Source organism: Botryllus schlosseri, chromosome 8, assembly GCF_051294905.1.
Source record: "Botryllus schlosseri isolate E-star chromosome 8, Bs_hap1, whole genome shotgun sequence".
NCBI lineage: Eukaryota > Metazoa > Chordata > Ascidiacea > Stolidobranchia > Styelidae > Botryllus > Botryllus schlosseri.
In genome coordinates, this window is record NC_137243.1 from 14764100 (window position 1) to 14782455 (window position 18356).

The 18356-nt window shown below is 40.7% G+C and overlaps 1 protein-coding gene and 2 long non-coding RNA genes across 3 annotated transcripts in view; 1 reads left to right on the forward strand and 2 right to left on the reverse strand.

Annotated features, from left to right (window-relative positions):
- The window catches only part of LOC145444240 (CCN family member 2-like), a 288076-nt gene that overhangs the window by 240368 nt on the left and 29352 nt on the right, over positions 1-18356 (reverse strand). The gene's annotated exons all lie outside the window — the stretch shown is intronic.
- LOC145444807 (uncharacterized) lies at positions 796-4009 on the forward strand. Its single transcript, XR_013916798.1, has 3 exons — positions 796-1314; positions 1381-1555; positions 3727-4009. It is a non-coding gene; the product is annotated as an uncharacterized LOC145444807 (long non-coding RNA).
- LOC145444808 (uncharacterized) lies at positions 3951-4846 on the reverse strand. Its single transcript, XR_013916799.1, has 2 exons — positions 4421-4846; positions 3951-4046 (listed from the first exon to the last, which is right to left on the reverse strand). It is a non-coding gene; the product is annotated as an uncharacterized LOC145444808 (long non-coding RNA).

Genomic DNA, 18356 nt, shown 5'->3' on the forward strand with positions numbered 1-18356 from the left:
TGGTGTCTTGGGTGTGTTCGGCCGTGTTGATACCCGGACAACGTATCTGGGGCGTGTTCGGACATCATGTCTGGGGGGGGGGGGGTGTTCGGCCTGTACTGCCATTCACACATGATGTCTAGGGCGTGTTCGGCCTGTGTTGATACCCGGACATCGTATCTGGGGCGTGTTTGGACATCATGTCTGTGGTGTGTTCGGCCTGTGCTGCCAATCGGACATCGTGTCTGGGACATGTTCGGCCATTCGAGCATGGTGTCTGGGTTGTTTTCGGATCTGAGTTGACACTCGGACATCGTGTCTGGGGCGTGTTCGGTCCGTGTTGCCATTCGGACATGGTGTCTTTTGGGCGTGTTCGGCCCGTGTTGATACCCGGACATCGTATCTGGGGCGTGTTCAGACATCATGTCTGGGGTGTTTTCGGCCTGTGTTGCCATTCGGACATGGTGTCTTGGGCGTGTTCGGCCTGTGTTGATACCCGGACATCGTGTCTGGGGCGTGTTTGGACATCATGTCTGGGATGTGTTCGGGCTGGGTTAGCAGCACTAGAAAGTCGTGCCTGGTACTGTAACTGACTTTATAGTGAATATAGCGACTATCCTTATTTCTGACATGACTATCCTCATTTCTGACATGACTATCCTCATTTCTGACATAAGACTCACCTCATTTCTAACATATTTGTCCTTATTTCAAACCAATCGAACCAACCCTGTAGTAAAAGGTTGGAAACCACCGGATGTGCGGTGTTTATATCGCTCAGTAGTGCAGTGCGCACCGGCATTAGGCTGATAAATAAGGCCCTTTTCATACCGGATTTACGAAACTCTTTCGGGAACACGTTCCGAAACAGGCGATGTTCACATAGAGAAAAAATTACCGAAACAGTTCCGGGATAAGAGCGCGTTCATACCTATTTAGAGTTACCGCGAACTTATGTTCATACAGGTCGTTTTATCGGTAAATTCGCGGGAAATTATGGCCAGTATGAACGCGATTCTCCGTAAGTGTTGATAGTTACGAAACCATGTCTGTGGGGTGTTCCAGTTGTAATATGCTTGTGGAAAACGATAAGGGATTGGCATATTCGTGAGATGGGGAGAAGTTGGCTCCAACTTTTAGCTATGGGATGTTGCGGATATGCCTTCTCGATGTGTATGGAGCTCTATACTCGATATACCAGTATCACTAATAGAGCCCGAGCATGTTTCTGGCTTGTATATTATCAACCGAAGCTGAGAGCAGAAACTGAAAGCCGGCAAAGAGGATAGAGTCCTGGAATGAAAAGAACCACCGATCACATCTGCGTACAACAAAGTCAGTTTATCTTGGTGATTGGTGTATAATGGTTTGGGTAAATCTAATCGTATGTACAATGTACAGAGAAACCAGGGAATTCGAGAAATCCGTGAGAGAAACATTTGGTATACTCTGCGACGAGCTTCGAGACCATAACGAAAAGCAGCCAGCAAATGATACGAACTCAATTTCTCTTGCTTGCTGAGTAGCTGTCGCTCTTTGGAGGCTAGCCAATGAAGCCAATCGTTTATAGACCCAGGTAAACATCAGATGTATTTTAAGAAGGCAACTGTCACAAGTTGATTTTAATAAAAATAATTCTGGTGCCTAGTAGGGCTAGCCACAATGATTCGAGTACTCGAATCTGAATCGAGGATTAACTTTATTGATTCGAGTCGAGTAGTAAAATACTACTTTTCGAGTACTGAAATTATACTGAAAGTTGGTTTACTAACGAGAATTATACTGTAGTTTTGATACTATTTTCAACTGAGTAAGCCTTGAAACTTGATTGGCCGTGTAGCAACATACGAGATACAGTACAAAGCTACGAACGTTGCTGGAAATAACATTTCCGAAGTCATGACCATCACATAACACTGTCAAGCAGTGCAATGAAAACGGTATGGTCGAAAAAACATTAAAGTATCTTTAATGTGACGGACAATAGGCGTTATGTTCTTTATGGTGGCATAAAATGTAGCCTACACATTTGAATTTTGGCATGGTACATTGTGTTGTGATGTCATCATGATGATACTCGACTCGAAGCGTAATAAGTGATTCAGAATCGAATCACTCAGGTACTCAATTTTGCCCAGCCCTAGTGCATAGTAATATTTCTATATTTGTCATGGCGGAATGTCAGCCAGTTTTTGCGTAGCATACCTCTACAAAAAGGTCAGACAAATTTGGTCTTGATTCATTATGTTAGAAAAAGAAGTCTGAAAGACCAATTGTTCTTGCCAAGTAGGCTACTTTCTGTCTCAAAAGTAAAACCCAAATAGATGGAAAATATACTTAAACTGGAAACTGAGCAGTCAACACACAATGACTTGGACTCGAGTCATAAAACCATGACTCGAACTCGACGCTCTGCTCGATGAGTTGGTAAATTGAAAATGACTCGACTTGAATCTAGTCAAAACTATTGACTCGACTTGAATCTAGTCAAAACTATTGAAGTGGGATGGACTTGTGACTTAGTTACAACCCTGCTCACTTATTAAGACTGAAATTGCTGAAAATGAGACCAAATTTCTATATTTTTGTAGTGTAGTCAGACATGTACATCAACCTACTCATTTAGTTACTAAAACTAAGTAGTTCTAGTTGTGAATTTGAAGAAGTGAATAGTTTCTGGCTCTAGTTGCGGATATTTTAAAGTGAGTATAGCTCTAGTTCTAATTGCAGATTTTGAAAAGTTGATAGTTCTAGTTCAGGGCCGGCCAACCCGTGGCCCGCGAGTTAATTTCCTAAATTAGTAGTATTATCAAAAATGGATTGCACAGATTGTGAACTTGCAAAGCCAATCAAAAATTTGATTAGTCTGGCCGCAACACTTGAGATGTGATGACTGAAATATCAGTTCCGACGCATTGGTAGATCTATGAGCCAGTCACATTTTGGTAGATCTTCGTACACCACAATAAATCAGAATACTTAGTGATAGAGTAAAAATTTTGTACACGGTTAGCGCAACATCTTGTCACTCGATTTCTTGCTTTTAATATTGTTACCCCTTTGTGAAAATGAAAGAACGCCTAATCTATCAGATTGAGTCTATCTATATATATATTCGCGACCTCCCGTTTGCGCTCGCAGAAAGACCGTCGACTATGAAACCTAGGCACAAAATGATTGCCGCATGTTGGACGAAGCTTTCGATATCGATATGTCCAGGTGCCGAATAGTCCAGTCCTTGCAAACTGAGCCCAGCGATATACAGCAGGCTTGCAATATAGTCAAGTGACAATATTATTAATTTATCAACTTGAAAAAATTTGCGCGGCTAGTGGCCCGCAGAATAGTTCATCAATCGAATGTGGCGATTTGGCTGAAAAGGTTGGCCACCCCTGTTCTAGTTGCTGGTTTAAAATTTTTTGTAGTTCTAGTTAAAGTTGCGCATTTTGAAATTCCAGTACTTTGTATGTACAAGTCTGAGTGTTGTGGGTGGATAAAAAATTACCACAGCAACATTTGTACCAAACATGCATTTGCCGCATTCAAGTTTTTCAGGATGACTTCATGATTGGGAGCCTGAGGGCTCCGTACTAGCATACATAACTGATGACGCAGCCTATCCCTATCAGCCCTGGCTCATGAACCCTTTTACCTGAAACACAAACAGAGTATAAGCTAAAGCTAATTTCAAATATGTAATATAAATTTCCTTTCTGCTGCCCTTAAAATTCACAATTGCTTTTTCAGAAACTTAGCAAAGCAAAGCACACATGAAGGTTGAAAGATTTTGGTCGACTGAAAGTGCGGTGTTCGGCTTTTCTCAGAAACTGCAATCCGCTAAGGCCAGAATGATACAGAGGATGGTATACGCAATGAAGACAAGACCTGGTGGTGATTTAAGTATCGCTGGCCCAGACATCGGAAATGCCCTGTGTGACTTTCTCAATAAACAATGCTCTTGCTTAACCAGATGTGTTTGTGCTGTTTCATTTTATTCATGAGAGAAACTATAACTTAATGCACACTTGCACAGTTCCACCTTTTTCATCACTATCCTCCATCTAGACCTGCGAAAAGATCAGATTAAGTTACACTTACCTAACATTGCATAACAAAGGAATGACTTGGTTGTAACAAGAAAATGAGGGCATAGGTGAAAACCAAATTATGGCTTGGATGATGTACGATAGCTTACCAGCCCGTTGATACAATCTGAATTTTGGTTAGTGAGTCAGAGCTAAGGACATCATTCTCCGCTGTGCTGCCACTATCAAAGCAGATGTTACTAAATCCCCTTTTCAGTAGGCGTATATATGACGGTGACTGACCTACGCACAGCATATCCGTGGTTAGAAACTTACCTTTGATATAACAAATTTGGTAAGGGTAGAGATCACCTACCAAATTAGTGTTGAAGTCCTAAAGTTTTCAGGCAACTCACCCAATGCTGCATCATTTGGAGATGGTGTTGTACCTTTTTAGCTGTGCTGTTTACAAAACCACAGAAAAAAGAAGCTGACTAGTAGTCAGTGACTACGTATTGTGAGCAATGAGCATACAGAATATATATCCAAGAATAATGCATTCCCAACACCATTACACAAGAAGATCAAAATGCCGCAGGTAGCGGACTTCGAAATACAAGCAGCCTGAATGAACAGCGCGTTACCGTAACTAAAAGTTTGATTGACAGCGTTCCGGGAACCCAGCTGCGGCATTCGTGTTCATACTCAGTCAGTCCCGTAAAAATCTCCGAAAATAAGCGCGTTCATACCGCCCCGAAACACCAGTGTTATGTTCACATAGAGGGGTTCCGGTAAACATTTTCGAGAAATGTTATTCCCGGAACCCCGGTATGAAAAGGGCCTTATTTTATCGGTGCGGCATGAACAAAGCCCATTTACATGGTCAAGTCGTCTTGAAGCCAAGTCGTCTTGGAGTGACGTCATGAGACGGCTTGCCAAAGTGATCGAGTTTACATGGTCATGTTTATCGCAACTCGAGTGATACACAGCACTTTGGGATTCAGCTCGGGAATATGCTACGGAAGTTGATATATCCAGAAATACTTTAACAGAATTCTAGAATGACCAAATACACCGTGTATATATTCTTTCTGATAGTGAGTTGGGCAAGTTATATTGTTGGCTGTACTAGCTTCATAAGTTGTGACGCTGAACAAATAAGACCACATGCATATTATAAAAGCAGTATCATGTACTGATAGAGCTTTCATATTCACCCAGTTGAAATACGTGCCGGTTTCGTGAAATACGAACATGAAATGTTTATAACGGACGTTTTGGTCGTTGCCTAGCTCAAACGATAGTTCGTTATATTTACTTGATTAGAGTTTTGGCTGTAACAATTTAGGCTTGTCGAGTAGCTTGCCAACTCGAATTGAGACTACCACCTCGCTTTCTTTGCTTCCTACAATCCGAGCCTACCCCTGAGACCCGGTCAAATGTAACTCAAACAGTTACAGAATAGGATAGCAATTTACTACATAGAAAGATCACGTCAACGTCGAGGCAACAGTCACAATAGCGGTTAACAACAGTTAACTCTCTAGGCTCTAAACTTACAATCTAAACAAAATACAATCACCTGAATGATGGCCTAAACTTATACAATACTCACACAATACAAATAATGCCCTATGGTACATTATATCCCTAAATTTAGCCTAACTTCAATCACTGATCCAATGATATTACAAGCAACAAAGCGACTAAACTTCAACAAGTGACTATCAAGACACGAGGGGAAAATCCAACCAGAGAGGGCACTACTGAGCTGTGAGGCTCACAATCACTTGACCATTTCTCGTGTTACATTCCCCCCCACAGATGTAGGAATTACGAGAATACATCGACTTAACCCAATAGCACGAGATATTATCAAGCCAAAGAAAAGTAATTCAAATTACCAATCAACTCATGCCACAATGTCACTATCAATATAGGTCAAATGTTCTTCAAAAGGTTGGTGAGACTTCAGTAAATCTCTCAAATATATCAACAGTCTTAAGTAACATTTTCGAACAACCATCTGTTTACTGGCTGTACAATCAACCAAGTACGAACGAAAAACTGGAACTCCATGAGGAAAGGTTCCACTCTTATTCTTTGGGAGACATCGGAGTTCGATCCACATCGCACAATGGCATTCACCAGACACTCGATCTTCTTCAAGGTCTCCAAAGCTGTTTCGGTTTGCACCTCCTTATAAAAGAAGGATAATGACAATATGTCAGTGCCAATCCAAATGGCAGCCAACTCCAATATTGATTTGTCCATGCTACCAAACAGAGCAAGCTCTTGAAGACAAGCCCCATTATAAAGAGATGCTTCTTCATCAAACTCAGTGCTGTCAGAATACCCTTGTGGATCCTTCAACAATTGCGATTGGAAATTAGCACTCACATCGAGAATCCCATCGTCACCAGTTATGGAACGAGAGCATGCTTCAATCTTTGAATCCAATGCGCAATCCATTGACACCTGTGTCATCAACTTTTCAATATTGGCATCAAGAGAATATCGTTTCTCAAATGTGAATTGATTTCCTGTCACTTCTCTATGCACAAATTGCACAGGTATCTTTTCTACCTGACCATTACCAGTTGGATCAGGATGGCTTGACTTGTGAAGTATTGATACTTCATCATGCGCATTAGGTGATTCGGTTTCACCTTCAAACTTTGCATCACGTGAACAACCTGGGTGTTCACACAACAATGTATCTTCCGGAATATGATTATCAACTCTGTTCACATGGAGAACGTCTTCCGGATTACACTTCAGCGCCTTTCCAATATCAGGAAATTTACAAGACCTAGCACTGTCAAATTTAACCATCGTGGTTTGAGAACATTCTGTGTCACAGTCCTCAACGTTGTCATAGTTTCCTTTCAAAATACCAAGGTCCTGAACACAAGTATTTGCATTGATGCAATCTTCAATTGGGTGTGACGCATTGACAGGATCGACGATAACATCGACTTCAGTGGAATTGAAATACTGCAGCTTCAGAATTACTTGGACATTCCACATCCTGACCTTTCACATCAGATTTGTCTTTGCTTGTGCCATTGACAAATACTTGTGCAGTGTTGCCAAGGCCTTTCACAGCAAGTCCAACGAGGGCAGGAGAAATTGGATTCTCTGTATTTACACTGCTTTGCTTCAGAGCAGTACCTTGACAAACAGGCATTTCTTCAGTATTCTTCTGCGAGTATGAATGTAGCTTGTGCACGTTAGCTGAGGATTTCCAAATACTTGCTTCAACGCAAGCAAGTTCAAAGTCTTGCTTCAATCGTAATCGTGACGTTTTACGTTCAATCATTAATTTCTCATCTTCCAAAACTTCGCGATTGAACTGATGAGCTAATTTCAAATGAGCCATTTTCTTTTGGATGATTGCTTCTTTTCTCTTCACGTTTACAGTATCATGTATGCTGGCAGAATATGCATTTCCAAATCGCCGAGACACATGACGACTGCTTCCAATATAATTCGAACGTGTATGTTTCGATCTTTCTTGCATGCATCTCTCCAACTTAGTTTGGAATTCATGATAAAATCTCACTTGTTTATCATGATCTTTATGACATGCAATCTTTTCTAGATCATCTTCGACTCCGAGGAGGTATAAACTCCAGAGTGTAGAATATTCTTGAAACATACACTGTAGATCACTTTGATGTCTCAGAAGATTGATGTTTACGTCTCGGGTCAAGATTTCGTGTTCAATGCTTTCATATCTTCTATGCAGTCCGGCCAACTTCTGAATCAATTCTTCTTCAGACACACACTTAATTCTTGCCATGGTCATTGTTGTTTTTCATCAGTTACGAATTGGAGAGACGTTGGAAACCTCAGTTGCACATTACTGTTTTGACTGGCGTGAACTAACTATTTGCTTATTACATATGGTGGGCCAATTAACAACTCCTGAACTTGCTTCCACTTTCAATTACAACTAGGACAATTTCATGTATGGAGGACACTAGCCTCATATGAGAACCTATATCTCATTCAAATGCAAAATACTTCTGCTGAGAACCCTTGGCTTAGCAGTCAAATTTTCTATTGGGAACACCAGCCTCAATAGACTTACGAATTTGTATCAACTGCTACTAAAGCTGATTCTAACAATCAATTCAATGTCAGCTCTTCGAATGCAACTAGCAGTTGTCAATGGTACAATACCGGTACTCCACTTGCAGCAATTGATATTCAACAATGGCCAAGTCTATACAATAGACTTGGATATATCAAATTGTGGACGACCGTTTCTATCAAAGGTTGCCGTTTTGATAGTCTTCAAATTACTTCTGAGATTGTTGTTAACTTAAATTTAACGGACGTTTTGGTCGTTGCCTAGCTCAAACGATAGTTCGTTATATTTACTTGATTAGAGTTTTGGCTGTAACAATTTAGGCTTGTCGAGTAGCTTGCCAACTCGAATTGAGACTACCACCTCGCTTTCTTTGCTTCCTACAATCCGAGCCTACCCCTGAGACCCGGTCAAATGTAACTCAAACAGTTACAGAATAGGATAGCAATTTACTACATAGAAAGATCACGTCAACGTCGAGGCAACAGTCACAATAGCGGTTAACAACAGTTAACTCTCTAGGCTCTAAACTTACAATCTAAACAAAATACAATCACCTGAATGATGGCCTAAACTTATACAATACTCACACAATACAAATAATGCCCTATGGTACATTATATCCCTAAATTTAGCCTAACTTCAATCACTGATCCAATGATATTACAAGCAACAAAGCGACTAAACTTCAACAAGTGACTATCAAGACAGGAGGGGAAAATCCAACCAGAGAGGGCACTACTGAGCTGTGAGGCTCACAATCACTTGACCATTTCTCGTGTTACAATGTTGGTATGTTGCTGTAGTTCGGTTTCGTTTTCAATTACCGGTACTGTTCAAGTCGTCTCCAAGCGACTCTGCGGAACGGATTGAGCTCAAGACGGATTGAAGCCGTCTGCCTTTTTCTCTTTTTCAAAAACGAGAGTGTCGGATTGACGAGTCAGCTTCGAAGCTGACCCAAACGTCCATGTAAATGGGCTTAATGAACATGACTTAGCGATGCACGATTACTTTCCTTGCATTTTCGAAGTCATCATCCTTCACCTGCTCTACCTCTAATTCTGATCATGTGGGCGGAGAGAGGATCAGAATTATGTAGTGATATGGAAGAACCAATTATTATTGACATAATTCATTCAAATCATTTAACGATCAGGTGCATATAGTAAGCCCCCAGAAGTTGCATAGATTACCCTACGGTGGGTTCAAGATCATGTGTTTATTTGGGCGGAAGGGGGCAGAAAAAATGTGGCTTCGGCCCTGGTGGGGAGAGAGCAGAGCGTCGAGCGGTGCGGACGTTTTTTTGACGCTGAGGAATATAACTAGCTTTTGACCCGTTTAAAACGGGAAAGGAGGAGATATTACTGGATATGGTCGATATATACTGGATATAGCCTACTTGATATTGGATATACTGGATATCTGGATATACGACGTAACCATTCAGGAACTATTCGATTAACATGGCGACGGCCATGCAGACGTACAAAGTTGATGATACCGGGACAAAGAAATGTTACACAGGTATCATATGCAACAGTAACGGAAAGAGCAGAGAATACAACAGTATACAGAGAAAAACCAACCAGGAAACACCGATGTTCATTGTTCAACCATACCAGGCCAAATACCTTCTACTTAAAGGGAAAAGACATTCAGGTCGTTACAATAAGTAAATAGTAAATACTAAAAATACATTGTAGGCTTGTATGAGCTGAGGAAAGGAATATGGATTATGAATTTGATCACAGAAACCAATGGAAAAACTTGAGAGATGAATTGTACCACCAGATGAGACAAAATCCTAATGAAGCAAAATTCCGCGATATAACTTTCGAACTCCCAAGACATCCAACGACACACCTCATTGTTAAAGGAATACCATACGAATCCAAAGAGGCGGATATAGCCGAACAATTGAGTGAATATGGTTTTGGGACGGTTATTAACCTGACCGGAGTCTTCAGAAGAAACACGAACTGGTACAATGGTCTCACTAACATATGGGTGGAAGGATTCAGAAAAGAAAACATGCCCTACCATATAAAAGTTGATGGGTTGGGTAGCCTATGGCTGCCTCATCAGAACAGCTGAAGACGTTTATCAGAAGCGATGTTACAACTGCAATCTGACGGGACATATTGTAAAGGAATGCCCGAACGAAAAATTGGAATGCACGATGTGCAAATGACTGGGTCACCGTGCAGACGAATGCAGGTCCAAACTTCGGCGAGACAAACCCGGGCATATGACCGAGCCTGAAATGCTGAAATGCTGAATGCTGAAATGCTGAAATAGCCAACAATGAAACAGTAGATACGGTTGACCCGAAAACAACCCGGAATGACGACATGAAGAGGACTGAAACAAGGCAGACGAGCCAGGCAATTATCAAAACATACTCCACATAACTGACGCCGCATTCAACAATGCAGACACAACACAGGAAGAAACCGAGCCAGCGCAAGCCGTGTTGGAAAACTACAATTCTGACAAACAAATAGAAATACAGATGGCCCCAAAGCCAGTCATCAAAAAGCCGTCGGATACGAAACCTCAGAAACCTCATAAACAGACAAGCAGCGATAGAGTGACTACCAGAGGAACCGCAAGCAGCCAACCGAAAAAGCCGAATAAAAATAAGAAGAACAAACGCAACAATTCTGCTAACAGAATCGATGACGAATCTATTGAAACTAACGTCGATTAACGTAAATGGATTTTCAAATGGAATGCAAAATCTGGAACAATGTATACAAACCTGCAAATGGCTATCGACGCTACACCCGACGAAATTATGCGCAACGTATACGACGGACCACAAGCTCCGACAATAATGAAAGCTATCCGATAGTGTGCGATAAATTTTGTTTATCGACCCACAAAACCCAACCATTTCACCCACAACCTATCCCAAGCATCCTAACCTCCCATCCCATCCCATAATCCCAACCCTTCCTCAAACCATATCACTCCCCCACCAATAGGGGAGATGTGGTACCGATGGATCAGTGGGACCGAAAATACTTGAAAAATTCTCCATGATAATTCCATGATTGCACTCCGTGAATTTGTCTACACTTACATGCTGACAGAATCTTTCCTCACATGCAAAAACAATCGACCTGCCTGAATTATGGGGTCTGTGACGAATGATTTACGTTTTAGGGGGTGTAAAGTAAATTCGGATCGACATTTGCATTTTTCTATATCACCTTTCACACTAACAAACCCGCCATAATTTTTGATGTGAAGTATAGGGCTTGTATCAGGGTATATAATGGCACATATATTTTGAATCAATACCATCCTCGAGTGGACTATTTTCAAGTCAATTACAATATTAATGGGGTGGGGGACCTATGGTACCATAGCCAAATCATGCAAAATAGATGGATCAACTAATCACTTAACAACAGAAACTCGCCTACATATATATAGGCTGTAAATCATAGTTACCAGTGGTGTTTTATCGCTATTACGAGGTATTTGAAAGTCAAAATGTCGATTTGCGGGTAATATGTATGTGGCAATAATTTCATACGTTTAGGCGTAAATCAAAACATGATTTTATGCCAACATTTGAGTTGATATAATCTATTTTATTCTTGAAGGTCGCGACGAAACATTCGTCATTGGCTTGCTGTAGCTTAGCTTATAGTACACAACAAAACAAGTTAACAAATTTAAGTTTTTGAGCGTATGTCTCATAGGTCCCATGGTCGTGTGCCTTTGGACCCACCGGGTGGGGACCGATGACACGTTCGAGCAACAAATTTTAAACGTTTATAAATATTTTTTTTAAAGGCGGATATTCATGTAAATGTCCGCGACAGGTAGAGCTTGTATCGAAGTGTTGAGACAGCAAAAGATCTGCTATTCTCGGCTGAAGATTTGAGGGCCAGATATCATTTTGCAAATTTTGATCCATCGGTACCACATCTCCCCTACCCACCCAAATTATCCACCAATCATCATAAACGATAAAATTACGACTACAAAGACTGAATATGAACAATACACGCATACAAACGCCAATTAGCGGCGGCTTCTACTACGACTTCAGCTACAAATTCGCCTTCGACAACGACTGCGATGAGATGACCCGATGACGGAGACGAACCAAACCGAAAGAATTGCATTTATGAAATTATTGATATTTCATGTATACATAATTGAATAAAAATCACAAAAACCGTTACAACTTACAACACACAACCACATACTCCTAAAACGGATCGTGACCACCTCTACTCCATAGACAAAGCTTTGCTGATGTGACGTCACATTGATCGACAATTCGCTCATACACTTTTTGAAATCCACTAGTGGGCGCAAAAGAGCGTCCGGAATTTGTCCAACCAAAATATGGTAACCCTAGAGGTGGTCAAAGTAGTCAAGAAAGCCATTCAAGTAGAAATAGCGAAGATAAAATCTACTCAAGTACGAGTAGAAGTACTTCTTCCATAAGCAACCTAAATCTACTGAAAGTAGAAGTAGAATTGACTGACTTAAAATCTACTAGAAGTAAGTAAGTAGCCTAGTTGTGAAAACGATCGTAATTCGTTGGCATGGATTGTTAAAAGCTGCGAATTGAGCTATGCGAAAGGTGCAGAGTTTGATTCATATTGATGCATACCAGCATAAGCATTAAGCATTCGTCCGCTTGCCACTTTATATTATCTTCTTTTACTTTTAGTCAGTGTGCGTGCATGCCTCCTCTTTACATCGCTTAGGCCCAGGTGGATGTCTGATCTTAAGACTGCTCCTAGTCGTTTCGACATCTTCCTATCATTCATTAAATTGCAGTCTTGTGACGTTTTGAAGTGATGAAATTTTATGAATAAACTTGAACTTGAACTTGAATGATAGTATTGATATGGAAATGCGATACTAATCCTATGTTTAGTGGAACAGCGCCCGTTTAAAAAATATCATGGTATGGCACCCTCCCCCATGATCAAAAGGCCCGTAGTTTAGACGAAGAGTAATACGGAAAAGTTGTATCGGATACGGTGCAAACAGTTTGCGTGATTAGCAAACGTTAATAAAAAATATGATTGATCGTAAAAATGCGATATTGTATAGCTTTATTTCCGGAAATTAAAGGCATTACTACACTTGCTTTTATGCTTCAACATTAGGGTTACGATATTTTGGAAATGTGTAAAGAGGACACTTTTTCAAAATTTTCTGACTTACAATTCTGGAGTAAAATTCTCCGAGCACACTTACAAAAAAGAGGACAAATCCTCCTGAAAGAGGACCTATGGTAACCCTATTCAACATGTATGTTCTCCAGACAAAAGAACTGAAACTAATTAGAACTCAAAGTATGATATTGGGAATTGAAATATAAATATAAATACTACTTCTAAAAGCGGAAAATGTATTTCATGTATTAGTCCAGGAAATTTCAAAGGTGGTATACTAAAACAGCGTCTAAAGCAAAAAAAGTCAGAGTCAACTTACCCAGATTAGGACATAGGATTGCTAGTTTACGATATGATTAGTAAATGCTGGATTGCGAAACTTCAGTTTCAAACGTTACGATGGGCCATATATACTGTGATGAAATATTTCATATGGGCGACAATGCGGTGTGAACGGCACCACGCTGCCCTTGACCTAAATTATATTCACCGATACATTCGTAAAATCGTATTGGTCACTCCATATCCAATGTGGACGAAGCGCGACGAAAATTTTGGGCTTTGCTCAACTTTTATGAAAATTAAATGTTGATACTCCGTGAAAACAGCCCCGAAATTCCTCAGGCTATCTTCCTGATTTGAGGATTAAACTAATTCTACTTGACAAACCGGAAATATCGAAAAGTAAGTAAGTAGATCACAAAATATTACGAAGTAGAAGTAGCGTGAAATTAGATCCACTTGAGTAAGTACCCAAGTAGCCGGAAACTACTTGAGTACTTCAAAAAAGTAGAAGTAGTTCGTTACTGACCATCCTCTGGCATATACTGTATATCAGAGGCAGAGGTGGTCAAAGTAGTCAAGAACGCTACTCAAGTAGAAGTAACGACGAAATATTCTACTCAAGTATGGGTAGAAGTACTTCTTTCTTAAGAAATCTAAACCAGCTTGGAGTAGAAGTAGAATTGACTGACTTTAAATCTACTCAAGTAAGTGAGTAGTTTTTAAAACGATCGTGATTTATTCGCATGTACTTTCAAAAGCTGCAAATGGAGCTATATGCGGAAGGTGTAGAGAGCTTAATTCATATTGATGCTAATTGAGGTTAATTTTGACAGAATATGTCATTGGTCGGGAACCTATGGCTCTCGAGCCATATATGGCTCTTTTGGGTATAAGATATGGCTCTTTGCCAAATATTTATTTTTGTCCTGAATTGATCTATATTGCAGCGACTTGTTAGTAAATTTTCATCACGACCAGAATAAATATTCCCGTGGCAGTATAAACATGACTTTTAGAGGTAAAGGCAATGCCGTCTTCAGGTTTAGGGGCTCGAACTCTTTTGCAAATCCTCAAATTTAAGTTACTATCGCGCCGGCGACTAATATCACTCCCGAATTCGATGTTGCCTACCCGACTCGAAATCTTGGTTTGCACGATACGTTGATTGATCAAAGAGAATAACAGACATGGCGACACCAATATGACAACGCAGTTTTCAAATACACATTTTCTTCCTGATCTACGGCGCGAACTGAACTGCCGTGGACGTGACCCCAATTACAAACTCGAATTACAAACAACGTCATAGCTATCCACGTTCTTGATTGGCAAGTAGCTTTACCTGCGATAATAAAGACGTGTTATATGTTACCGTCGAACACTTTGAGAATTGAGCAGTCGATCAGTATTTAGATTTTCGGAATCATTGCAACAGTTACATTGGATTAATACCAGTTATAATAATTTCTAAGCTATTTACGATGAATTGCGTTATAAATGGTGAGGCATGGCCCGTCTGTGCCTTCCCTCTTGTTTCACGCTATATTTTCGAACAATAAAATGCAAATTGTGTGAATTTGGGAGAAAAATGTTCAAAATCTAGTCATCCATGAACAGAACATCAATAGAAAGTACCAATAATAATTCAAGGTTTCAAAATTTTCGTTAACAGCTTAGAGTTGGTAGGCCTATATAGATTGCTGTAGTGACCATGTTTGGCTACACCTACGCATGTGATCATGGGTTCTCGCATTTCAAAGGATCATCACGGCGAACCTACGTTCTTGTAAGTCAAGTTTCGCATGCTCAAGTAAGACAGCCAGCATGATTAGTTCGAGTTTTTACAGAGAAAACGTGGCGCACACGGCGAATCCCATGTAAATTGAGTTCGAATTATAGTGCTACCATGACGTCATGAATTTTCAATTGTGACGTAACAGCTGATTGACATGTATGGCTCTTTGTGAGGTAAGATGGAAAAAATAAGGCCAATATGGCTCTTCGGACAAAAAAGGTTCCCGACCACTGGATATGTAGTCGTCCACATCATGGGATGCAAATGATAGTATTGATATGGAAATGCGATACTAATCATTTGCTTACTCGAGCACCCCGTTTTAGAGAATATTATGGCATGGAGCCCTCCCCCATAATATAAGGCCCCTAGTTAAGTCGAAGAGCAATACGGAGAAGCTGTGTCGGATACGGTGTAAACACTTTGCGCGATTAGTATACGTTAATTAAAAATATGGTAGATCGTACAAATGCCATATAGTGTATAGCTTTCTTTTCGGAAAATTTAAGGCATTGCTACACTTGCTTTAATACTTCAATATGTATGTTTTCCAGACAAAAGAACTAAAACTATAATTAGAACTCAACGAATAATACTCAATTCAAATACTACTTCTAAAAAGCGGAAAACATATTTCATGTCCTTTGTCCAGAAAGTTTCAACGGTGGTCTGCTTAAACAGGTCTAACGTTAAAAAAAGGTCAAAGCCCAATTTTCCAGATTAGGAAACGTCATGGGCTGCTAGGTATAATAAGGTAATTGCTTGATTGCGAAACGTTAGTTTCAAACGTTATGGGGGGCCATACTTACTGTGATGAAATATTTTATATAGGTGACAATGCGGTGTGAACGGAACCACGCAACCCGGTATCTAAATTATATTCAGCGATACTTTTGTTGAAACATATTTGTCACTCTGTATCTACTGTGCGCGAAGCGCAACGAAAATTCTGGGTATTACATGACTTTTATGTAAATTAGATGTTAGTACAACGTGAAAACAGCCCCGAAATTCCTTAGGCTATCTTTCTTATTGGGGGATTAAACTACTTCTACTTGACAAACTGAAAATAGCGAAAAGTAGGTAAGTAATTCACAAAATATTAGGAAGTAGAAGTAGCGAGAAAAAGATCTACCTGAGTAAGTACCAGAAGTAGAGGAAAACTACTTGAGTACTTCGAAAAAGTAGAAGTACTTCGTTACTGACCACCTCTGATCAGAGGTCACGGCACGCCAAATGATTTGACGAGCTCGGCATATTTGCTGTCAAAAGATTGGCGGCTATAAAACCATGTTATTAGAACACTATGATAAAACCGTAGCATTTAAAACGCCTATGATAAAACCTTGGAATATACCGCCGCATGTTCGATATTCATATGACCAGGCGCTGAAGTGACTGACACCGAATTGTCCTGTGCCTACATGCAGTTCCGTGATATAAAAGCGATTCGTAGAGTAAAATAATGTGCACAATGACGAAATGCGAATCGAAGGAGGTTGTTTGGTCTGGGGCGTGTGAGCGATCGATTCCAATATAAATATTAATGATTATCGTTGGATTATATTTTTCATCTGAACAAGTCACACACAATGTACAATGCGATAAGACACAATGCGATGTAATGAACAGATGGGGGGGATGTCGAACGACACGCATGCAGTTGCGATCCTTTTAATCTAACATCCACCTCGGCCTAGAGTGCCCGATGTCGCAGTTCTTTTCGATGTTGATCTTGTTGAAGCCGCGGCCCTTTCTACTAGTTCTTTCCATTCCTTGTGAGTGCTTTCTTTCGTCGGGTCTATTTCTGGGCTTTTTTGTCGCCGTAAGAACGGCAACGGCGGGGGAAGAGGAGCCCAGATAAACGACGGGAATCGAACCGGGTCCGCCAGATTGGTGGGCGCTTATCGTTACCACTACGCTATCTCCCCCGGGAAAGGAGGACACTTTTAGCAAATCAAAAAAGTTAGTTGATCAAGACTGAAAACAGCCGATTTCGCTGTTTTTGCTGTAAAAATGGTGAGTTACTGAAAAAAGGTCATTATTCCAGTTCTACTCCCGATTTCCACACTTTTTACTTAAATTTGGTGATGTTGACTAAAAAAATAAGTGGTCACTTTCGATGGAACCACGAGTTTCCCGCTCGAACTTCCGTATTTGCTATTTAGCATCATTTATGTCCATTTTCACTCGAATCTGTCCATTATCTTAGCTGTAAAAGCTATAAAGGAGGAAGAATTGCCAAAAAGGAGGACATTTAGGCGTGCTCGGAGGACATTTTCAAACACCTGAAAAGGGAGGACAAATCCTCCTAAAAGAGGGCGTATGGTAACCCTAAATATAATTTGAGTAGCGAGCTAGCGACAATCATTACCGCTTTGCCACGATCATTAGAGCTTTACAGACAAATCTAGTATCAGGCGGGCGATATTGTAACATTATAGATAACTAACCTACGGATATAGATGGGCAACACGGGATTCACGGTCGAGTGATGCGACAACAACATATTTGTTGTCGCCTGATGGCATGAAACCATAGTGTCCTATGGTGTCGATGGTTGCCCGACATAATGAGCATGCGACACAATGGAAAACGACAGTTGAGCATGGGACACTTTAGCATACTTCACTTCAGCATGTGACTTTATAACCCCAAAACTAACTCTAACCCGAAACATAACCCTTAAATTAACCGCTATATATATCCTAACCTCAAGCCTTACCCTAACCCAAGCCTAAATTCAACCCTAACCCACCCCTTACAATGTTCCCTCTAAGCTGCGCACGTGCGCAAATGCGCAGTGCTGACACGGTCTCTGCGCACAGAAAATATAAGTTGCGCACAAGAAACCCGAAGTGCAGACCTTTGTTTTAGTCGTTACGCACTGTTTTCCAAGGGTCTGCGCAGTGATTTCGTAAGTGTGCGCATACTCAGCAAAAATTAGACGGAACATTGCGGCCCTAACCCGTAATTTAACCCTCATGCTCATGTGTCACATGTCCGCATGCCCGCATGTGTGC